Raw genomic sequence first — 25,690 nt, 5'->3', positions numbered from 1 at the left:
GTACAGAGCCCCGATCTGCCACAAGAGACAGACAGTAAAAGTGGAGGACAGTACCCAGCCAGGAGATGCGGGCAGCACCAACATGGGGACTACGGGTCTTCCCAGTGATGCACACTGCCACTGCGTGGATCACAGCTCTGCAGAAAAATGATGGCAGTTCCCTGGAGGCAGAGGTTGCACCAGTCGTGAATGTGGCTCTTCAAGACCCCCCTCCATGGATCCATGTGGTGCACAGCTCTTCATGGTGGTGCTGGCTAGGTCAGGATCAAGTGAAATTTCATAAGGCAATACAGGCATATCTGTGCAAGGAGGCTCAGTGGAGAGGTGCAGACAACATCGATACAAGATGAGTCTCGGCAGGCTTCTGCAGGCCATGGCCACACAGGAGGTGACTTTATACCCAGATACAAACTGTCTCTACAAGGAACACAGTTCAGTCAGCAAGCTCAAGCCTCATCTACACAGCACAGACTCCACAAGAGGACATTGGCTGTGTCAACAGCTGCCCTGCAACTGGCCACAAACTGTCTACATGAGCAAAAACTCTGTGTGTCATCACAGGCTGTGTCTGCACAGAATCAAACTCTGGCTGCCCAGGACAAGGCGGGACATTCCCAAGACGAAGCTGCACCTGCCCAAAATGAGGCTGTGTCTACCCAAGATGAGGTTTTATCTGCCATCAAGAAGGTTGTGTGCGCACAGAAGGAGGCTATGTTTACTTAGATTGAGTTTGCATCTGCAGATAACCAGGCAGCATCTACACGGAACCACATAGCTTATACACAAAATGAGGCTTCTCAAGGAACTTCCACGTGTATCCACACAGGACAAGCTCCTGTCTGTGGAAATGCATCAGGCTATCCTATGGAGATGCAGCCCACATCTATAGTGTGCACGGCTCTGGCAGGCACCACCACCTGGATCAGCTCAGAAAGGCCCTCTGTGCCTAATTACAGCCAGTACAGGGATGAGCCAGGACTGCTAGTGGATACGCAGTCTGTGTCTACATGGAGTGGAGCGCCTCACTGGACCAGCATGGAGTAATGCTTTGCAAGTAGATTCCAACTGTTTATTGAAGAACTGGGGCTCTACCTGCCAGTGTTGCCTGCCTCTACAGCCAGCACCCAGAGAAGTGGAGAACCAGCCACTGCAGGAGAAAACTGGTTGCACCTAACTGGGGATCTTTGTGGAGGGTCATCATATGTCCACACCAAGTGAAGCTCCTCATGGAACTGCAGTCCGGTGAGTGAAACAGAAAGAGCTGCTGCAAGGGGTTGCTGGTTGCTTCCACTTGATCCAAGGACCAGATGCAGGCTGAACCTACACATTGACTGAGTACAGCAACTCAAGGAAACACAGCCTGGGTTGGCAAAGCAGACGTAGATGGTGCAAGAGTTTGCTGGCTGATTTCACATGAAGCAGAGCACTAGCTGGAGGCTCAGCCCATGTCTACTTTGAGCCTAGCTCAGCAAGGAGCTGAATCTGGGCTCAGTGGGCCTCTACCAGGGGCACAGGCTGTATCTTAATGGAGCAGAGGTCTATGTGCAGGACCAACCTGCCTCCAGGCCCACCATAGTGCTGCTAAGAAACAACCCAACAAACTTCCCTGTGGGGCTGTTGTCAGTGCCTCACTAGAGCATAGCTTCAAGCACCGGCACAGAATGCACCTACACGCAGTGCAGCTGGGCCACTCTTGAGCCCTGCTCCCTTGCACCCCCAGCCACAGGTAGTTAGAAGAGCACTGCCAGTGTGTGCAGCCTTGCCCAGTAAGTGTGAGTTTGCTGTGCTCTCCTTCTCTCCACCAATGCCCACAGGGCTGTCTCCAAGGCACCTGACTGTCCCCAAGACACTATGCAGGTCCTGTCTGCTGGGTTTCAGAAGCCTGGCATTTCTAGGTTTGGACAGAGTCCCACATATACACCAGGGTATACAGCTGAATCCCTTGTGCAAACCCATCTGCAGGTCTTAATCTGTAAAGTCTTCCTAATAAATCTGAAAAACTGCCAGTCCTTGGTTCTGTTTCTGTCTGGTTGGGAGATTGTGGATTCATAGCCATATGGGGAGGAGCTGACTGTGTGGGGCCTCAAATCCTGGGCAGCGTCTGAACAGGGATAGGAAGGATGACGATGGCAGTGTTCCCAGGAGAAGGCACTCCATGAAGCAAGGCCTGGGGACAGGACAGCATGGACTATTTGAGGGAAACAGCAAGGTGTGCATATTTTCTGAACTGTGGTTGGTTGCTGTCTCCTGGGCCTCCTCAGCATGTTGTATGTTGCTTCATCAGCATTTGTCTCCCTGGTTTCAATTGCCAGCTCCTCTTCTGTTGCTCTGTTCTCAAAGGTCAGATCTCTGCACAGGGTTGCCCCAGCCCTCTCATTACACACCCCCCAGCAATCCCAGCAAGACCCGGGGTTTCAAGTAGGTACCATCTACAGTGAATCATCTGCAATGATGGAAATACTTCATATCTCCATGCCCAGTACAGCAGCCAGGAGCCATGTGATATCCATTGAGCTACTGCATATATAATTAGTGTGACTGAGGAGCTGAATTTTAAATTGTAATTAATTTATGTTTTAAAATCTCTTTCCTTTTTAAACATTTAAGTATTTATTTATTTAGAAACAGGATCTCTGTCTGTTGCCCAGGCTGGCCTTGAACTCTTGGGCTCAGGCAATCCTCTCACCTCAGCCTCCCAAGTAGCTGGGACTAAAGGCACGTGCCACTGCACCCAGGTAATTGTAACTAATTTAAACTTCTGTCTTTTCTATGTTTAATTACAAAATATACAGAACACAACATTTGCCATTTTAACTATTTTTAAGTGTACAATTCAGTGGCATTAATTACACTCAGGGTAATTAATGTGCAACCACCACCACTATTTCCAAAACTTTTCATCACCCCAAACAGAAACTTTGTACTCTGCTTTTTAAAATTAAAATTAATTTAAATTTAAATAGCAACGTGGCTAGATGTCACCATATTGAACAACACAAGTTTAGTAGTCAATAACCTTCAAATCAGTATCTCCACCCTAGACCCACCCTCTGCCCTGAGTCCCAGTCCTGGATGCCCAACTGTCTAGTGGGCATCATTCCACCTGAGTGCCCTACTAGCACCTAAAACTCTATCTTTCCAAAATCAAACTCATTGTCCCCACCCCTACATTCCTATACTGCTCCCTCTGGGTTCCCTGTCTTACAAAATGACACCACCGGCCACCCAATGGCCAGAGTCAGAAAGCTATGAGTCATCTCAGGTGCCTCCCATTTACTTTGCTTACACAGCAAATTATTTTCAAGCTCTGCGGACTCTGCCTCCTTGACTTATCTCAACTTGGCCCCATCTTCTCCTTCCCTATTGCCATTCCTCAGGCCTCGATCCCTACTCCACACTAAGTCTCCTCCCATCCCTTTACCTCCCATCCCTTTATCACCATGCCTCTGTCCCTCAACACTGGAGGATTGGCAGAGCAGCTAGGTTTTGTTATTCAGGTGCTGCCCAACCTCCACCCTACCCCCAGTGCAAGAGCTCAGCTCTCTGGGCAGACCAAGACCTTATCAAGTTAGGGAAAACCAGAACAAAAAAGATGAGGAGGTTATCCTGGCTTCTGGGAGAGAGCCCAAGGACAGCCAGGAAGCAGTGGGAGCAATCTCCCTACACGAGGGACCCCACAGATTGGGATTCAAATCCTAAGTCTGTGGCTAAAAAGATGCCTCAGTTTCCTCAACTGTAGGATGGAAATAATTATTTTCCACCCTTTACTGTGCTGGGAGGATTAAAAGAAGCAATGGAGGGAGAGGGGTCTGACATGTCAAAGGTACCAGGTCAGCTTCTTTAGGGGCAGAAGTTACTGGTCCCAGCTCACAGAGGAGGCAAGTGGATGGGGAACGTTATGGCAGGATCTTGGAGGTCATTCCAAGACAGAGAGGAGCAAATGCCCTCCTAGAAAAGTGGCCAAGTGAGGTCACTTACAACTTCATTTTCAGAGTTGCCTTGCCAAGTCCCCAGTGTTCCCTGAGCAATGCCAGCTTGGCTGACGGGCAAGCTCTCCCAGTAGGGAGGTTTCTGTCTCTGGGCCTTTGGTACTCTTGATCCTGGGGAGTTGAAAGGGGAAGTGGGTGCCTGCTGATAGTATGCTGCCTGCTGGGCCCTGGGTGTGCCCACATGGTGGCTGCTGAAGGACTGCTTTCTCCCAGCGCCTGGTGGTCATTCAGTCATTAAGAAGGGGTGAAAATTTTACTTGGAAAGAAATAGAGAAACTCTACTTTTGAGAAAGTGAGTCATCAGCACTAAAGGTCTAGCTGAATCTTCTGATAGCAGAGATAGCTTTTTTTTTTTTTTCTGTTGGTTAATGATGTAGGCAGTGAGCATAGAGAGCATCACTTCTGCCTTGTTTAGTGAAAATTCAGCTATTCCCAAGGCCAGCTCTTCAGGGGGACTGCCCTTCCCTTTGGGGGTCATTGGACAGGACGCACAATAGGCATTCTTTCCTGGAGAAGGGTGGGGGCAGGACATGTGGCCTTCACTGAGATGGAATGCAGAGCCTCTCCCTGGCTAGGCTACAAGGACTCCTGTTTTGAAGACTCTGTCCTGGGCTAAAGTGAGCAGTAGTCAAAAGCCATACCTCAGAGCTGAGACCTGAACTGAGACTCTCCCAGAAAACACCTGGGGCCTGGCAAGGTATTTCTGCAAAGGAGTTGTAAGTGGCCTCATTTGGCCACTTTCCCAGGGGTCATGCAGCCAGGCAGCAGGGAGACATGACTAATGAACAAGCCCTAAATACAGGCTCCCAGGTTGGCCTGGCTGTGGGGCCCTTAGACATGACTTGTCATCATTTTACAGCAAGGGAAACCGAGGCTGTGAAAACAGAGACACCTTGTCCAGCATCACGGCACACTATAGCGCTCACTGCATCTCCCACATTGAATAAGGGTGTGGACCCTTCCTGGAGGGTTTGAAAGGAACTCTTCCCCAAGCCAGTGTCTAATTCCTACATAAACACCCAATCTCAACACAATTCTGCACACAAACTGCATATCTTTAATGTCTTCATCCTGAAGGTGCAGTGATCCTGGGCCCTGATGGGGTATGGGGACATAAATACATGTTTTGAAGCAGAATGCTTAGCCCTGCATAGAACTCTGGATCTTTCCAAATATTACTGTGCCTTCTGTGGGGGTAATGCAGCCCACAGGGCAGAGTTCCCTGTGACTTTCCACAGAAATCTTTGCTGACATAAAAATAGACTGCTCAGACATTTGAATGCAGAGTTCTCACTCTCCTTCTAAATTCGGGAAGTCACTCTAACAGAGTGTTAGATACATGGTCATGGAAAAAGGATGCAAGGGAGGAGGAACAGCAGGGGGCAGGAGGCCTGGCTCCTTCTCCAACTGTGATTCCAAGGCCTGGGCTTGGGTTTATGGCCTGGCAACTGGGCTGTTAATTACATGACCAATCAAAAGATACTCCCATGTAGGGGCATGCCCTGTGGAAACATGACTCTAGTAATAGAGCATTAAAGATTTTAGAAACCATAAATTTTAACCATCCACCCACCCCCATTTTATAAATAGACCAATTGAGGTTGAGAGATTCGCGTAAGGGCAACACATATTTTCTGACCATCTTGACACTGACAGTCACAACTGAGTGTTCTTTCTCCTACAGAAACATTAAGGCTATCACTATACCAGTCCCTATATGCTTTCCTGATGAGTCAAGCAACACTCCCTACTCAGAGCTTTGTGTTCTGTCTGATTGCAAGCATACCTGGGATAAGCACTCCAAACACATGGGACTCATTCCCAGGGTCAAGATGCTCTCTTTGGTCTGTACTTCCTGGTAAGTGCATTTATAAACTTAATGAGTCAGAGTGCTCATTTCAAAGACTATGTGCTCATTTCAAACACCACCCAGGGCCTTGGCCTGTACTTGGGCAAAGTAGGCACTTGGTAAAATTAAGGCTGGTAGTGTCACATCCAAATCCTGAGCAAATCAGGCCGACTGTACCTGACAGGGAGAAGCCTGATTATATCCCTCAGGCCAGCATCCTGCAGGGATAGAAAAGTACTGGTAACTCTGCCTGCCCTTACCCTAGATGCACCTTAAGCCGTGAGGGGTCTGATGATCAGTTTATCTCCAAGAGAAGATGATTCTTGAGCTGGAGTTCACAATTTCTTCTCTTGTGAGGAAACAGCTCATCCTTCCCCAGGTGCAAGCCAGGACAGCACCTATGCTCTGATGGCAATGTCCCGCTGAAGCAGCCCATGTACACCTGCTGTCTGTCACTTGCCCAGAGCCCCTGTGGCAGCATCAGCTGCCAGCTTGGCCCTCCCTGCATGTCCCACTGCTTCAGCTCAGAAGACGTCTGTGTTTGGTGGGGGTTTGGAGAGGTGAGGGTCAGGAGACAGGAGGAGCACAGAAACTGGCTTCAAACAGCCAAAGGCCTTTCATGTGCAGAAAGAGGGAGGAGATTTTATCCGAGTGATATTTAGGGCCCCCTCGCTGGCTGATGGAAGCTGAAACCAGAGAGGCCTGTTTCTAATCACATATCTCAGAGAGAAGAGAATTTCTCATCATGGGGGTGAGGTCAAGGAAAGTCTGGATGACCATCTGTCAGGGAATGCCTGCCAAGGGTGGGAGGCCAAGGGCAGGGTGCTATGAGGCCTGTCCACTCTGGGATGCTAGGATTTCTCAGCTCCCCAGGCCACAGGCAGCCTTGTGGCCCACTGTCTTTTCTTGGCACTGTACCCCAGTATGAGGTGGGGTTTCCATGTACCTCTGCACGCCATCTTTCCCCAAGTCTGTCCACTGGCCTCCCCTGGCTCCCTGTGGGATGGCGGCTCTACCTGGATCCAGTATAAGGATGGGGATGGGAGTTTCTATTCCAGGCCCTCAGGGCACATAGTCTGGGCCTACCTTGTGACATGTAATAAGAACCAGAACCGGCTCTAAAGGACTCCATAAGCTTAAGGCAGCTTTGGGGTTCGCAGTCACAGTGGGAACTTTGGACACCATGGCCTTGAGAATATCAGATTGATCTGGAGCCTGTGCCACACTGGGGACATGCTGGTAACTATACAGGCAAGCTGATGGTCTTGTGGACAGGTTTGTTAAACTATAGGGATGCCATCCTTCGTACTCCACTCTTCTCTGTCCTCTGAACTTTCTGGACAATCTCTTCTACTGAATCTCAGTTGTGTGCCCACCTCTCTAGCTGTGACTGCCATTGCTCTCCGCATCACCCACCCCAAGATATTGACTGTCATGGTGGAAACCTACTTTCCTACTTTATGTCTTACTTTCTTTTCAAGTAGTACATTTTGGTTTTAGTATTCTGTTCACCAGAACTTACCTTCTCCTTTTTTCTTCTCTTGTCATCCTATGCTACCAGGGGATTGGACATGCCTTGGTACCCAGCCTGAACCAGGCATGAGATGCCTTGTTTCTCTGACATCCACCTTCTCATCCTCGAGTTTATGTATGACTCTAGCAGGCTGAATAATTGGCCTCCAAAGATGTCCCCATCCTAAGTCTCCAAACCTGTGAATACGTTACCTTATATAGCAAAGGTGAATCTGCAGGTGTGATTACGTTAAAGATCTTAAAATAGGGAGATTATCCTGGCTTTTCTGGGTGGGCTCAGTGTAATCACAAGAATCCTTCAAAGGTTTAAAAGGGAGGCAGAAGAGTCAGAGAAGGAGATGTGATGATGGAAGCCGGGGTCAGAGTGATGCGGCACAAACTAACAAATGCAGTGGCTTCTAGAAGCTGGAAAAGGAAAGGGAACAGCTTCTCCTTGAGAGCTTCCAGAAAGAACACAATCTTGCTGACACCTTGATTTTAGCCCAGTGAAATTCATTTTGGACTTCTGACCTCCAGAAGCGTAAGATAATAAATGCGTATTGTTTTAAGCCACTAAAGTGCATGGTAATTTTTTACCTACAGCAGTAGGAAACTGATACAGTTGCTAATGGTGTTTAAACAAGAACCAGAGACACAATCACCAGCTGTCACTGGCTGAAGCAATGTGTTATAGAGGACATGATGGGCAGGCAACCCTGAGTTTCGAGCTTAGCTCCCCCACTTCCTGGGAGGGGAACCTTTGGTCAAGTCACTTCACTTATCTAAGCCTCAGTTTTCTCATGTGTAAAAGGGCAATAATAGAATCACAATTCTAAGGTCTGTAGTTTATAGTATTGTACCATAACAAACCAATTATCTGTTTTTGATAATTGTGCCAAAGTTATATAAGTTTCTGTAACATTAAGGGAGCTGGACAAAGGTATATGTGAACGATTTGTCCTGTTTTTGCAACTTCTCTAAGTCTAAAATTATGTCAAATTTGTATTTATTTACTTATTTCAATTACTTGTAAATGCCTTAAGATTTTTAGACTCACAACCCTTAAGAGATATTGCCGGGACAACAGTTGAGTTCTTGGGACATTGCAGGTGCTCAATGAATGAACAGTAACCATTGTGGCTAGTACATGCTGCTGCTGTTGGATGACATGCTGCCTTCAGAAGCACTCTAGAAAAATCCTCAAAGAGGTACCTTCTTCACTGAGGACCCCAACAAAATCCCAAATGAACAGAGCAGGGAGGAAAGGATACAACATTGGATGAGATCCTTGGCAGGTTTGTGTTTCAATCGAAATAATTGGTATCAGATTAGGCGAAGGGAAAGATAGGTGCTCATGGGGCATCTCCTGAGGTGCAAGCTGTCTGGTCTGTTTTTCTGTTCGGGCAGTTAGGTGGTGTGCCAGGCCATGGGTAGGGTTAGCCATTGCACCAGTTGGGACAGCATAGCCCTCACTCCCAGTCACTGGTCCCTCTCAGGCTGCATCTTGGCAAGAGATGATCCTGCCAGTTGCTTTGAACATTTATAGTCAACAGACTCTTGTTTGCCTTTTCTTTCTTAATATAAGCAGTCTGTCATGCAGCTCTCAGGAACTGAAGGGATATGCGCTCTGTAACCAAGAGGCTTTACTTTTAAAAACTCAATTGTGGATTCAGGGCTCTTAAACTAGCAACAGACCAGCTCAGTCTAGACTTGAGCCTCCCAATCTAGAAATAACTCCATAGACCAGAAAGCAGTAAAAGCCTCCCAAGCAGTAGCCTTTTTTTCTTTTTTTTTTTAAATCTGGGGTCTGTCAGCACAGACACTGGATAGAAAAGGGTACCAGGTCTTGCAGTGTTTGAAAAGCTCAGCGTTAAGGCACTCCTTGCCCTCTTTCATTCAGCAGCTGCTAGCTGAGCGAGTGCACTCTGAGAAGAGGGGAGAGACCACTCTCACCTCCCCTGCACCCACCAGCCCCTCTCCAGGCTGCCTCCTCATAGATGGTGGGCTCCTTAAGGACAAGGCCCAACCCTCAGCCCCTTCTCCTAGTTTTGGGCTCAGATTTGGACACAGGAAATGTTGGTGAAATGGTGGAGCAATCCAATGGTGGATGGTGGAGCAAGTAAGTGAGCCAGGGGCTGGGGGCTGAGGGAATGTTGGGCCCTGACCACCAGAGAAGCCAAATTCAGGAGTTCTTTCCAGAGCCCCCTTTCATTTATTGCATTAATAAGTGAGGATTCTGGAGTGAAATGAGACAGATTTCTGTGCATGACATGACTAATGTAGGGCTTTTTACTGTTGATCACAAAAATAGCCCGAACATGTGGAGCCCCCACCTAACCCCAGACATGGATGACATCATGCTGGCCTCTGTTGCTTTTTGGGGGGAAGTCACACTGTTATCAGCTGTTTTGACCATGCAGAGGAAAGGGTCCTTGGTGAACGCAGCAACCTATGTCTCCAAAGGTCTCAGCTCATCAGCTTGAGCCGCGTCTGCCTCTTCCTGCCTGCCCTCATCCCAGAGGCTGCAGGCTCCACTGGCAAAGACAGAGCACTGGGCACTCTGCCAGTCTTCCCCAGTCCTGGATGGGGCCTCTGAGGGCAGTAGGGTGGCCTGTGATTCTTAGGAGCCATGCCATGGCCATCCCAGTGAAGAGAGGGAGCCCCATCCATCTACTGTTAGGGCAGAAGGGAAGAGGTACTCCTTGGGGTTCCTCTGAGCAGCCTGGTGCTCAGGTGCCTTTCCATAATGTATCTCCTAGCTTACCCTGCGTGCTGCTGCAAAGAAGAGGCAGGTGAAGAAGGGGGAAATGGGCAAGTGAGGACTATCTCAGACAGCCTCACCAAATGCTAGCTCCAGTGCAAAATCAATAGTTACATGGTGGGATCTCTGCTTTAAAAGACACTTGACTGTAATAAGGGATGTAAGGCTGCTGTTTCCCCCTCTTACCAAAGGGCTTAAACTGCAACTTCCAATAGACCTGGCCAGGTTGAACATACTTTCCCAGATAAATCAATCAAAGGCAGCCATCTCCCAAGGTGAAAGGGAGGTATCAGACTAAACAATATTTATGGGGAAGACAGGAAGTGAGCTTGCTTCACGGGAGCTGATGGCAGCATGCACAGCAGGACCAGGGAGCTTGTCCCTGAGGTGAAGACCTGCCGCTACTATGGCAGCTTTCTGGTGACAAAGGGATAGCTTCATCCCAGATGCTGGACAATATGGTGCTGAACAATACCATCCCATACTTTCCATCATGGTTTCCATGCTCAATTCCTGCCCTCCTGAGCTGCAGCCTTGTGTCACCAAGGATAAAGCAGGGGCAAAGCTTCAGGAGAAAATGCCTGTAGCAAGACTCCTGCCCATCTGTAGACTATATGGGACTCACGAGGGGGTAAGGAGCACAGACTCAGAGCCATGTGGCCTGATTTCCAGACTCAGCCTAGTGCTGACAGGCTGGGTACCCTTGACAGCCATGCTGCTTTCTCTGGGCCACCTCTTTGTCTCTGTCAAGCAGAGATGCAGCCTCTGGTCAGCCCACCCGATGGTTGCCCCCAGAAGAGCTGTTGCTCAGAGTTCTCCTAGGTTTTCACTGGCCAGTGTTCTAGCATGGCAGACCTGGAAGGGCCTTCAGAGATCATTTTCCCCAATAGTTCCATTTTATAAAGGAGGAAACTGAGGCCTAGAGAAGGAAGGGGCTGATCTGAGGTGCCGCCAGCCTGGAAACTACTTCATTTCATTTCTCTTTATGTTTAAACTTTTACATTGAGATAATGGATTCACATGTAGTTGTAAGAAATAATACAGTGAGATGCCTTATACCCTTTACCTCCAATGGGACACACCCTATTTTTGAAAATGAGGCCAAGATGGGGGTGGAGTATGTATGTGTGCTAGGATAGGGGAGGAGAGAACTAGGGTAATAGAAATGGTATTGCTCATTCAAAGCCAGGTCTGATATGCTTTATCACAAGCTGAGACTGCAGAAAGATTCTCTCTATACCTTTTTGCTGTATTCAAGGCTATTAAGAAAGTGGATTCTGAGTGGCGCATTTTGCCCATTTATCCAGTTGGTTCCTCCTAGGACTTTTCCTATGCTTACCCTATTCCCTGTCCCCACTTTCTTTCATTTGAAGAATAGGAGGCCCCATAAATGGAAGGTATCGGAAGGCTTGGTATCTGCTCTGCGTTGGAGACTTCTCAGCAATACCTGAGCGGGCAGGCTGGCTTTCTGAGGAACCACCACCTTCCTTCTATGCTCCCTTCCTCTCTCAAAGCTCCACAGACCAGACGACAGCCCTTCCACTGCCCATCATTTATGAAAAAGGCAAAAAGACCAGCTCCTAATTGGCAGGCCTTGATGGTCAAGCTGGATCTTTATTTCTTCTCAAATTCTTAAACACCAGCAAATGGCTAGAATTCACTCTGACAGACAACATCACTTAAGAAGCATTTCTGGCTTAAAAAAATTAGCTTCAGTCCTCTTTTCCTTGGGCTGGACATGGGGAACCCTTTTATAGCCTCTCAAGTATCAACTGTATTTCGATTTGGTTCTCAGCCATGGGCAGTTCACTCCACCTAACTTTTGTATAACCACTGTCAGAAGCGGTATCCAAAAAGAGGCTCCAATTACTCTCTTAGTTTGTGTAAATGCTCCTCTAGTAAAGCTTTTTACTTTTCAGCTGCAGTGAAAGTTGAAGACAAACCCCAGAGCAAGACAAGATGGGCAAGAAAATTGAACCACTCGTGAAGACCATGCATGGGTGGGGACGGGGGTGGGTATTGCCACATTCACACACATATGGCACTTGAGAGAGAAGAATGACCTGCGCAGAATCAGGAGGTGTGGGAAGGATGCAGAAGCATATTTATAGCAGGAGTTCAGCCACATCCATTCCTCCTGGCTTGAACAGTCTAAGTGCTCTCCGATGAAACTTTTTCTGATGATGAAAATGTTTCAGATCTGTGTTGGCCAATATAGCAGGCATTAGCCATGTGTACCCATGGAGTGCTTGAAATGTGATGGTTAGTGCAACTGAGGAATTGGATTTTTAATTGCATTTAATTTTAATTTATGTCAAAATAGCTGGAAGTAGCTAGTAGCCAACTAGCTACCATAGTGAGAGATTGCAGGTCTACATAATCCCAGAACAAACCTCTTGGAATTTGCCAACCTCTACCATGCACCCCATAACACCTCAGATCCCGCAATGGAAACTTCCTTTTTGAAATGTTGCTGGGTTGCTTTTTCTTGCTAAAAATTTGGTCAAACCCTAAGCACAGTTCCATTTTCACAGGTTGAGCAAAAGGCACACCCTAGCCTTGCCAAGCATCTCTTTTTGGGTGCTTGGGAGCCCAATGAGTGCGGTGCATACTTGTGACTGACTGGCAGGCTGCAGCAGGCACTTGGGGCCCAGCCCCAGGACCTGAAGGCATAGCATTGCTCTCAGATTCAGTCTCTGGTGACCTTCAGCTGCAATCTCTATGGCTTCTCCCAGTACGGCTGGGGAAGCCTTGCTCATTGCCTGGGAGGGGGATATGTGCATGGAATCAAGGGCAGGGAAGAGAAGAGGGGTGACAGGCTTTAGGCCTCTTGTAACCCAGCCCTGGGTCCCAAGGAGGAGGCTGAGAACTCTAATTCCCTTGGGAAAAGCTGAATGGTGAGATCAGATGATAGGGTCACAGGGAAGGCCCCCGGATCTCTAAAATTCAAGCAACTCCTGCAGGATGTACTGAGTGCCTGCTTGTGACACACAGGAGGTGTGAAGTGGTTACCCATGGAGCCCAGTGTCTGCAGCCTAGACCACTGGCATGGTCTAGCAAATACCTCTGCTCCCACTCAGGAAGAGGAGGCAGGTGACCAAGATAAGGCCTGCCTGTTTCCACCCCTTCCCAGAGCCCAGGCCAGCTGAGGTAGACCCCTAACTCCCACCTGCCTAACTTTGGCTTGGATCAGGCAAAGCCTGGGCGGGGTGCTAGAGCATGAGTATGGGAACAAGAGAGAGGCCAGGAATGCTGGTATCCAGGGAATTTGAGCCCAGTGTGGTAGGGGGAGAAGCAAAGGGACAGTTGTTCCAAAGGGAGGGTTGGAGGTGGGCCCTAAGAAACAGAAGTGTGACCAAGTAGAAGAAAGAAGGGATCGAGAGTCAGACAGATCTAAGTACAGATACCCACTCTGTCATGTATTGGCTGTAGGTGTGCAGTTAACATTTCTGTGTCTCAGTTTCCTCACCTGTGAAATGGAATAATACTGTCCCTATATTATAGGACTGACATAGGGAAATGGCTATGTAAAAAGCATCTAGTCCATACTTTGATATATTATAGGGCCTTAATATAAACTAGAGTTTCACTGTAAAAGAAAGGTACACTGCCCCAGGTGGCCATGGGGCTGGGAAGAAAAGGATGGTCTGGGCCAGGGCACAGCAGAGAGAAGTAGACAATGTCACCAAGGAGTCTCGAGTAGGCAAGGGGGAGCAGAGCACATCCTGAGAGCAGAGGCTGGGCACACAGGCTGCACACAGATCACAGAGGGCCTGGAAAGTTGCATCTGACTTTGGACTATAGCCTCTATGCCTTGGGGAGCCATGGAAGGATTTAAGCAAGGGAGTAACATGGTCTGAGTTGTGCTGGAACAATACGGACAGTGGAAAATCAGAAAGAGGTTTGAATGGCTTATTCTGCCAGGCTGCTTGGGAAGAAGTCCTGGGAATTCACGGCCCTACAAAACTCCCAGGGAAGAGGAGCCAAGTGGAGCCTGCTTTTGTGGCAGTGTGGTCAGCTGAGGAGGGCGCTGGCATAGCCAAGCAACTCATTGGTGGAAAAGAAGCACCGGTGAGCTGCTTGTCCACTCACTATTCACACCTACTAAGCACCGAAGGAAACTGGCCTGTAGCTCTCACTTCTACTGCAAGGTTTCTTGTTTGAAATTGATGACTGAGCAGTCTTTGCAAGCACCCAGTGTCAAAGGGGACCACAGGCATCTGACTCCTGTACAGGTGTTGGGCTGCTACCCTGGAGGCAAACTGAATGCTTTCTGTAGCCCTATTTCCTGTGGTATCTTTTCAGAGACTCTACCTTTTGGGGAGGCAACCATAGGGACCCATTCCTCAGAAGCACAGGCATAGGAAGAAGCAGAAGTGGTTCCAGACAACTGGGACTGGCACTAGAGGAAGAACCCAGAGGCAGGCAGGTACTCAGGGGAGCAAGGAAAAAGTTCAAGAATTGGGTCCCAGGCCTGGACTCTGCCTCCCTTCCTGCCTCATGTCCCATCTGAGGCTCCCTGTTTTTGCTGAGCACCCTAAACCTCTGGCTGCTAGGTTTCCACTTCCTGACTGGCAGGCTGATGGCCTGCCCTAGTGCCTCATGACTGAGACCCCATCTGACAACCATCTAAGTCCCATAAGCAAGTGATTTAGGATGGGTTTGAGAGCCTTGGCAAGTGTGCATGGAGTAGCCCATAGGAGGAGCTGAAAAGGTCTCAGCTTATGTGGTGGAGAGGGCTGGGAGCTAGGAAGCCCGACAGTGTTTGTGGCTCTAGAGGATACTGAGGATGAACCTAAAGGCCTTTAACCTCATTTCCTTCAAAAAAAAAAAGGCCAACTTTTTTAGCAATGAGCACTCCTCCCAGGGACTCCCATTGGATAGCTAAAGTCAGGCCCTTCTGGGGAATTTTCTTCCCCGAACACTTCCGTCTGGGTGTAGGGACTATGGAGGCCAGCACTGGCCTCATAAAACAAGCCTGCAGGAGCTGGTATCCTCAGGAGACTTGACATGAATGCCCAGATGGAATAAGCTCCTATTCTTTGGTAGCAACACATGCTTTTATGGGCTGGGAGAGCCAAGACTTTTGATAGGTTGCTGGGGAATGGGCCTCACACAAATCTAGAATGTTCTAGTTGGTGCCAAGCTATTTTGTGATTTTGTCTCGTGATCAAATCATGCAGCCAAAATTATAAACAGCATGCCAACTTTTAACATGAGTATCACTTTACCCTGGTAACAAATATGATCATTTAAAAAGTATAATAAATAACACATTTTTGTATCTGGTTTTGCATATTTCATAAGATACACACAGACTGAGAGCTTTTCAGAGATGAAGCAGAGCTAAGGGACCTGGAGGCTAACCTCTACATTCTGGGGATGGAAATGGGGAAGTTGAGTCCCAGAAAAAATGAAAATACAGGCAACACCACTTATGCATTTGTATCGTACCTTATATTTGCAAAACATTTCACCATCACTTGAACTTTCACATGCACTGTGGGAGGCAGGATGTGCAGTGGATAAGAACAGGTAATCAGGAACCAGATCCCTGGAGCTGGAAAGTTACTTCTGCGAGCTGGGCCAAGTCTCTTAATCTCCCTGAGCACCGGTTTCCACCTCTGCAAAATGGGTTGTTGTGCAGGTTCAGTGAAATAATACATAGAACATGTTTATTTATTTTTTTTTTTAATTTATTTATTTTTTTTTTTTTTGAGACGGAGTCTCACGCTGTTGCCCAGGCTGGAGTGCAGTGGCGCGATCTCGGCTCACTGCAAGCTCCGCCTCCCGGGTTCCCGCCACTCTCCTGCCTCAGCCTCCCGAGTAGCTGGGACTACAGGCGCCCGCCACCGCGCCCGGCTAATTTTTTGTATTTTTAGTAGAGACGGGGTTTCACTGTGGTCTCGATCTCCTGACCTTGTGATCCGCCCGCCTCGGCCTCCCAAAGTGCTGGGATTACAGGCTTGAGCCACCGCGCCCGGCCCATAGAACATGTTTAAAGCCATGACTGACATACAGCATGGTCTATAAAAGTATTGGATATAATTTTTAAAAATCTTATCAGGACCTATTCTTATCTTCCTGAAGTGGGAAGAGCAAGATTATTCGTTCATTTGACAGATCAAAAAACTGAGGCTTGGGGAGATTGTCTTAATTTTATAGAACTAGTCACTGGTAGAGTCAGGAATCAGTCCCAGACCTCTACACTCTATGCCTGGCGGCCCTTTCTGCCACACTGACCACATCTTGTGAAGATCCTTCCTGCTTGCTTACCCACTTCGCCTATAAATAAGCTCAAGGAAACTTCTTTCTGTCAACCCAAATTGCAGTAAGAAAAACATAATTATACATACTTCTCTAAAGATTTGAGGTGGCTTATAGTAAAAACACAGAGGAAAAGTGGCAGTGGTACTAAACCTATAAGATAGAGTCAGAAACACTCAGAGAAAGGTGAGAGGTCATTTCACTAAGACCTGGGGGTGAGATCACTGGGACCAAAATACACTTGGCTCTGAGCTTCTTGGAAGCCAGAGCACGGGAACAATGGGGCCCAGATTCTGACTACCATTATTCATCGGGAAGTTTCTGGATCAAGAAGTGACCAGGGACAGCGGCAGAGGGTGGGGGTGGTGCTGCATCATTGCCAAAGGAAAGGGAGGCCCATGTACACCCAAATGGTCCACTGTGGAGATGCCACAGTCATGTAGACCCAGGCCTGCCCTGGAGACTTCACAGGCAGCTGAGTCACACCAGCTTCCCAGCAGGAACACTGTTTGGGGTAAGCATGTAACAGGCCAGGTCCAGCAGGGCTATAGCCAAGGAGCTGGAAAGTGCGCCTTCAGGAGACAGTTGGGCCACAGCAGCACAGTGAGCGGCGGTGACGAAGGGGTGGCTATTGGTATCAGCAGAGAACAGAATGGAATCAGGTCCAGAGAATTCCAGGAGCTCCATCCTCGTGCAGGCAGATAAGTGTGTAGGGCTATAAGGCTTAGAATTTTCTGTCTCCTCACATGCCTCTGTCATCAGCTACCTAGACCCTGGATGGAGCCAAAGTTTCATTCATCTGTGCCAGGGCTAGGCCACAAGGGATAAAAACATCCTCAAGAGTTGGGAGAGTGGAGAAACCCTGATGACTTGGAAAGCAGAAACTTGGGTGTCCTTTAAAAATAGTGTTCCATCAAGACAAGCTGTTATGGGTTGAACTGCATCCCCCCTTCTACCAAATTGATATGTTGACATCCTAAATTCCAATACCTCAAAATACGGCTTTATTTGGAAATGGGTTCACTGACGATGTAATAAGTTAAGATGAGGTCATACTGGAGTGGTTTGGTCTCTAATCCAATATGACCAGTGTTCTTATTAGGAGAAATTTAGACATAGAGACACACTGGAGAGAATGTCATGTGAAGATGAAGGCAGAGATCAGGTGATGCTTCACATCAGGGTGACAAGGAATGCCAAGCATGGTTGGGAAACCCAAAGATACAAGAGACACATGGAACAAGTTATCCCTCACAGCCCTCAGAAGAAATCAACCTTACCAACACCTTGATCTTGGACTCCGAGCCCAGAAGTGTGAGATCGTACATTTCTGTTATTTAAGTCACCACTCAGTTTGTTGTCACAGCAGCCCCAGCATACTAACACACACACACACACACACACACACACGCACACACACATACGTGCACACCCCTATAGGTACAAAATCCCTTTTCAAGGTACAAAATCCCTATAGGTACAAAATCCTTTTTCAAGGCCTGCAACACAGGGGAGATACATTCCTGGAGAAGCAGGGCACAGCAGGGACTGTGTGTATGTAAAACATTAGTTGAGTCTATATCAAATTCCCATTTATATTTAATGCTGATACAGAGATGCATAATAAAAATAGCCCCCTACCTTTGTATAGTGTACTATAGACTCAAAAACACCTCCACATTCACAATATTGCATAAGCCCCATCAACATAGAGTGGTGAGTGGTACCGTCCTGAGTTTGGATGATGCTGTAAGGTGAAATGCTTTGTCTGAGGCTACACCACTAGAAGGCAAGGGGCAGTGTCATTTCCTCTCTGCCAGGCCAGTGTGTGAATATTCCTGTACTCAGGTGTGGGTGTAGAGGTCACCCACACTTGCTTGGAGAGGACAGGGCTATTGCTTAAGAAAAAAGTAAGTGGACTTCTTAGCACTTCTCCCTTAGTGTCTTCCGAGACAGCATGATGGCATTCTGCCTACTTGAGCTGTGACCATTTTTGCCACCTTGGCTCATTATGACTTCATCTTTCTTTCCACTGACTCCAATTGTATTCCCAACTTAAGTCTGAGACAATCCTCTCTCCCACTGGGCAGCAGTTGACAGGAATCAAAGTTCTTTCACGTTCTTTATCCCATTTGCAACTCACCAAGTGCTAAGGAGGGAAGCAGGGCATGGAATGTTATCCAATTTGACCACTGAGGCAAAGAAAGGGGAGTGATTTTCCTGTCAGCACTGAGGTAGCTGGGGCCAGTGTTGGGACTTCAAATTTCAGTCTAGTTCAGTGTTATTTTTATAACAATGGATCTTGATTATTATGCACCTACTATAAGCCAGGAACTGCCCTAGGTGTGTGAAGTACATTCTCATCGAACCCTTCTGTTTCCCATATGAGGAGGTAAGAGACTGAGATAAGGGAGGCAACATGCACAAAGTCAGAAAGTACGTAAGTGGTGAAGCTGGGATATAATTACAGGTCTGGCTGACTCTAGCTTGGCTTGACATAATCACCCAATGCTGTCTCCTCTGCGTCACCTCCAGAGATAAAGATGTGAACAAGTGGCCAGGTTGACAGTATGCTCCCAGACCCCAGTGGATGCTTATGAGGAACGGCCCCAAATGCCCATCATCCAGATTGTAGTCCAGTAATCCATTCAGGAAGTCCCCTGGCTCAGGGCCCAGCTCCTGAGGGCTATTTAGAGACAGTCTCATTCCTTCCCCCTAACTCCTAAAACTCAAGAGCCAGCTCTCTTGGAGCCTGGTGAGCAGCAGCCACTCATGAATACTCCAGTGACACCTTCCCTCTTGCTCAGAGCTGGCCTGGAGCCCAACTGGTATAAACCACCATACTGCCCAGTGCAGGTGACAAATTTTTGCATGTGAGTCATCCTTGGAAACTTTTGGGGCTTGACATAAGAGGGTCTACAGAAGCAGCAGTCACTTGCCTGGAATGCCTACCTCTGCTCAGAGGGGCCTATAGAGCCAGTGATTGGGGGATGTCCAGTGGCCCCATCTGCTGGAGTGGGTGATGCAGCTCACCTGCCTGTGACACAAGAGCTTGGCCCTTAAGGATAGTTCAAGAGAAAGAGAAAAATCTTCCTAGAGAGAAATCATTTTCTCTAAGAATTGCAAGCTCTGGAGATTTGCAAGGGAACAGCACAGATGCTGGGGAAGAAGGCAGGTGCCAGGCTAAATAAAGAAATGTGAGCACATACACAGAGAACACGCTCCTTTGTTTCCACAGGGAGGCACAAATGTATATTAATGAGGATTCTGAATGCCAGGAAATCAAATAACAACATAAACATCACAGTAAACACCAAAGCCCCAGCGTTGGCTGAAATCACTTACTATAGAAGGGGCAGAGGACTTCTAACTGTGTGTCCTGCTCTGAAGCCTTCCAAAGCTTCACAAAAGACAACTTCTCTGCTTGTAGGACTGGGACTTGACACTCTCATAAATAAGAGAAGCTCCTGAGTTCAGCCGTTGATACTGGAGAGAAGCCCTAGGAAGCTTCATGTGCTCAAAGGCACAAGAACAAGGATATGGGCTAGGATTCATGTTGTAGGCAAGGAGCTCTGTATGAAGTCTGTGACAAATTGGTTTATTGGTCCCAAGAGGTATATAAACCTTCAGATGGGTAGGAGATGTGGTGAGAGAGGCAACTGGAGAAAAAACTTAAAGTGGACAACTTCTTCCCAAGATTCCCACACCACAAGATGAGGGATCTTAGTGCACGGCCTCGGAGGACATGGGTGTGAGTGTTTGCACCGCTCTAATCCTATGCCAGCTATTTCCTGCCAGCCATATTGGCATATATGGATGGGCCAGTTGCACCAATGCCACACAATCCTGCTTTGGGCTTATGGTGAATATCTATCCTTTTTTTGACTGCCCACTATCTTCACTCTTCCCAGGTTTGAGAAAGCTGAAAAAACACCAGTTACTCACTTTCCCAGCTTCTTTTTGAAGCTAGGACACAGTACGTGGCTGAGGCTCAGGCAGTTCAGTTTTGGGTCAGTGCTAATGATGAAGAGAAGCAGGGTCAGTAGAGAATATGGCACAGAATCTCATGTCCTGCAGCATCTATATCAGGGGAATCAGAGGCCAGTGATAGCAATGTTGGTGAACAAGCTACAGGGTCTACTGCTCAGTGGTGTAACAGAGCTGCTCTTATCAGACTAATTCGGTGATATGATTTTATCTGTAAATCTAAATCATATGGCAACTAAGCCTGATTCTTAAACCTCCCAGCAATTCTGTGAGCTACCCAGTACCCTTCCTAGAAACCTTTTTTTTTTTCTTTTCTTTTCTGATTTAACAATTCAGAGTTAGTTTCTGTTGCTTACAACTAGGACTCTGAGAGGATCCATAAATCCTTATTGAGATTCTGGAATATATCTTTCCCTATTCTCTCCACAGCCCCCCAGCCATACTTTGAGGTTCAACATAATTCTTCTCTCCTAAGAAGCACAGACTAAATATTCCATTTATTCTAAAAGCATTTCCTGGGTATCTGTTGTGAGCCAGGTACTGTGCTACATGCTGAGGATGTAGAAATAAACTGGAATCTGTTTCTTTACTTAAAGATTTCCCATTATAGTGATAAATGAAGAATGAAAAAGAAATGTGATGAGGGTTATACTAGAGGCTAGATGAATCCCTGGCTCATGGTTGCCTGACCATGATGGGAAAATCAAGATGAAAAGTTGAGGCTTTCACTTTTGATAATGGGGGATTAGCCTTTCCATTAAAAATAGATGAAAATTCCAGTCAAAACATTAAAAATCATTCTCTCTAGAATGTCAAAGATCTGAAAAGATAAGGATTATGGGGACACAATAGAAAAGAACACAGAATCAGAAAAGTGAGTGCAACATCTGGGACCTCCTTGGTCAAAGGTAATAGAAAACAAAAATTAGAATCAAATTAGCAGAAGATAGACTCAGTAACCTTGAAGATAAATTAATTTCACAACAGAAAAATACAATAACCAAAATAATAAACTCACTAGATAGGTATAACAACATAAAATACATAGTAAAATAAAGAATTAGTAAACTGGAAAATAGGTCAGAATAAAACAGCCAGAATATGCAAAAATAAACTAACAAGAAACATGGAAGAGAGAGTAAGGGGCATAGAGAATATAATATCTAATCAATGAATCAATATGTAATTGGCATAAGAGGAGAAGAGTAAGTGAGAGAGAAAACAGGAGCAGAAGAAATATTTTGAGAGCTAGTGGTTAAGGACTTTTTATAGTGATAAAAGGTATCAAACCGGAGATTCAAGAGGCCTGCAAACCTCAACAAGGATGAATTCAGAGAAAACTACACTGAGAGGCACATCACAGTAAAACTGCTGAAATAAAAGAGAAAATATCAAAAGCAGTTAGAATGAAATTACATAATGTTTGAGATTTACTTTGAAATGATGCAACAGTAGTGGAAGAAATTTATGGGGTTATAGATGAAAAATATGGTGAACTTCCACTTCCAGAAATAATAGATTAACAAGTGCCAGAGGAACCCCCCACTGCCCCGCCCGCACAGTAAACAACAAGGCAACTGCTTTGAGGCATTAGAAATTAGACACTAGGCTTTAGGCAACAGATAACACAAGACTGGAATCCCTGAGAGCAAGGGATGAAAACCACAGTCGCTCCAGTTCTCTGCATGGGGAAAATTTCCCAAGTGTGGTGAAGTGAGCTGGAATCTAAGCAGTGAATAGTGGTACTACTGAGGTTAAGACGCAGAGATCAGAGTTTGGAAAAGAAAAACATGGTTATGATCTTTGGGATATGGTCCTGTAGATGGGAGAACTACAAATGAGAGGAAGCACCAAAAGTCCATGTCTTAGTTTGCTAGGGCTGCCATAACAAACTACCAAAACCTGGGTGGCTTCAACAACTGAAATTTATTTTCTCAGAGATCTGGAGACTAAAAATTCAAAATCAAGATGTTGACAGGGTTGGTTCTTTCTGAGAGCTGTGATGAAAGGATCTGTTCCAGGCTTCTCTTCTTGGCTTATAGTTGGCCATCTCCTCCTCATATCTTTTCACATCGCCTTTGCTTGATGTGTATCTTTGTGCCCCAAATCCTTCCAGTTACACTGGACCAGGTCCCCTCCTAATGACCTTAGTTTAATTTGATTAATTCTGTAAAGACCCTATCTCCAAATAGGAAAACATTTTGAAGCACTGAGGGCTAAAAATTCAACATATGAATTTTGGGAAAATACAATTCAACATATAAGCATTCATGTGGGGTCTCCTGCAAGTCTATGTCTGAGTCTTGGCTATAAACAGGCAAATCAAGATATCATCTGTAATGTCAAGTATATGATAAAATATTGCTAAAAGTAAAAAAAAAAAAAAAACCCATAAAATTGAGACATAGTCAATTGAAGTCAACCCTGAGATGGTCCAGATGTTGATTTTAGCAAAGACTTCAAACCAACTGTGAAAAATACATTCTAGGAATTAAGGGCAAATATGTTATTGATGAGTGAACAGATTGGGAATCTAAGCAGAGAAATAAAAAGTACCCCCTCAAAACCAAGTGAAACTCTAGAACTGAAAAGAACAATAACTGAAATGAGTAATACATTGGATGGATTTAATAGCAACTTCAGAAGGCAGAAGATAGACTCAGTAACCTTGAAGATAAATTAATTGAATTTATCAAATGTGAAGAACAGAAAAGAAAACCTTCAAAAACTGAACAAAACCCCAGGACCCTGTGAGACATCAAATAGTGTATTATGTATGCAATTATATTGTCTCAGAAGGAGAAAAAAGTGAAGATGAGGCAGAAGAATATTGTATGAAATAATGGCTCTAATTTTTTTCCAAGTTTGATGAAAACTTTGACTTATAAAACCAAGAAGTCTAATGAATCTCAAGCAGAATAAATACAATGAAAACAATACCTAGCCACATAATAGTCAAATAACTGAAAACCAAAAATAACAGAAAATCTTGAGAAGAAGCCAGGAGAAAGATACACATTACATACACAGAAATAATGATACAAAAGGTGGCTGGCTTCTCATCAGAAGCAATGTAAGCAGGTAGACAGTGGAATTAGACATCTTTAAAGTGCTGCCAAAACAAAAACAAATAATCATCCTGTCAACCCAGAATTCTATATCCATAAGAATAGCCTACAAGAACAAGGATGAAATAAAGACATTTTCAGATAAACAAATGATAAGAGAATTCACTGCCAGTAGCCTTACGCTACTAAAAGGGAAATGGTACCACATTTAGAAACTTAGAACAAGAGGAAGTTAAAAGAATGTAAATGGTAAATAAGTAGGTAATAATGAAGGAAGTTGGTTTTCTAAATATTACTTTTCATAATTCCCTTAAAACTGATTAAAATTGCAAAGGATACGAACAGACACTTCTCAAAAGAAGACATTTATGCAGCCAACAAATATATGAAAAAAAGCTAATCATCACTGGTCATTAGAGAAATGCAAATCAAAACCACAATGAGATACCATCTCAGGCCAATGAGAATGGTGATCATTAAAAAGTCAGGAAACAACAGATGCTGGAGAGGATGTAGAGAAATAGGAACGCTTTTACACTGTTGGTGGGAGTGTACATTAGTTCAACCATTGTGGAAGACAGTGTGGCGATTCCTCAAGGATCTAGAACTAGAAATACCATTTGACCCAGCAATCCCATTACTGGATATATACCCAAAGGATTATAAATCATTCTACTACAAAGACACATGCACACGTATGTTTATTGCAGCACCGTTCACAACAGCAAAGACTTGGAACCAACCCAAATGTCCATTAATGATAGACTGGATAAAGAAAATGTGGCACATATACACAATGGAGTAATATGCAGCCATAAAAAAGGATGAGTTCATATCTTTGGAGGGACATAGATGAAGCTGGAAATCATCATTCTCAGCAAACTAACACAGGAACAGAAAATCAAACACTACATGTTCTCGCTGGTAAGTGGGAGTTAAACAATGAGAACACACGGACATAGGGAAGGGGACATCACACATCAGGACCTGTCATGGGGTGGAGGGCTAGGGTAGGGATAGTATTAGGAGAAATACCTAATGTAGATGATGGGTTGATGGGTGCAGCAAACCACCATGGCACGTGTATACCTATGTAACAAACCTGCATGTTCTGCACATGTACCCTAGAACTTAAAGTATAAAATCACTGATTACAGAAAAATAATACGTGGTTTATAAAATAAGATTTGTAACATATATAGAATTAAAGAATATGACAAAAATAGCATAAAGCACACAGTGTGGCTGGTAAATGGAATTGTACTTTTGTAAGATTTATAATTTTACAAAAAATATTTTATAATTCTCACTTTATATGTGGCACTTCTCACTTTATTATTGCTACATGGTGTAATAATAAAGTGAGAAATGCCACATATAAAGCGAGAATTAGAAAGTGTGAAGTAGAAAGTGCAAAGTGTCAGGTGTGAAGTGGTAAAATACTGACTTTAAATAGACATTAATAAGCTGAAGATGCATACTCTTAGCCCTAAACAAACCACTAAAAGGCATAAAAGTGATATGTCTAAGAAATAAAATACTAAAAAAAAAATTATTCACTAAAAAGAAGCAGGTAAAGAGCAAATAGAGAGGGGAACAAAGAACAGATAAAATAAGTCAAAAACAAATATTGAGATGGTAGACCTAAATATAATAATATCAATGCCCATGTTAAGTATAAATAAACACTTCAATTAAAAGACAGAAATTGTCAGATCAAATAAAAGAGAAGATTCAACAGTATGCTATCTATAATGTACACTTTAAATATAAAGACACAAACTGGAAATAAAAGGAAAAAGAAATACCATACGAACAGTAATCATAAGAAAGCTGGCATGGCTATTTACGTCAGATAAAATAGACTTCAAGAAAAGAGTATGGTGAAAGATAAATAAGAATATTTCATAAAGACAAAAGGATTACTACATCAGGAATACACAACAATTATAAAGGTATATGTACCTAATTACAGGTTTTCAAAATACATGAAGCAAAAGATGACAGAAATAATGAGGAAAGAGACAAATCCAGAATCATAGTTGAAAATTTTAACACCTCTTTTCTCAATAACTAATAGAGCAACTAAAAAATTAGTAATGATATACAGTATCTAAATGATATTATGAGACAACTTAACCCAGTTGACATTTGTAGAATACTACAACCAACAATGGCAGAATAAATATTTTTCAAGTGTATACGGAACAGTCTCAAAAATAGAACATATGCAGAAACAAAGAAAAAACTACAGATT

The 25,690-nt window shown here is 45.2% G+C and overlaps 1 long non-coding RNA gene across 1 annotated transcript in view; it reads right to left on the bottom strand.

The window, feature by feature from the left end:
- LOC135969072 (uncharacterized) overlaps positions 1 to 15,735 on the bottom strand; it is a 190,167-nt gene extending 174,432 nt beyond the window's left edge. The window contains exon 1 of the long non-coding RNA XR_010584152.2: positions 15,566 to 15,735. This is a non-coding gene — a long non-coding RNA (uncharacterized lncRNA). The remainder of the gene's footprint in view (positions 1 to 15,565) is intronic.
- Between the last annotated feature and the right edge of the window lie 9,955 nt (positions 15,736 to 25,690).

This window comes from Macaca fascicularis, chromosome X (assembly GCF_037993035.2).
Source record: "Macaca fascicularis isolate 582-1 chromosome X, T2T-MFA8v1.1".
Classification (NCBI taxonomy): Eukaryota; Metazoa; Chordata; class Mammalia; order Primates; family Cercopithecidae; genus Macaca; species Macaca fascicularis.
This window is presented reverse-complemented; position numbering and strand designations above follow the sequence as displayed.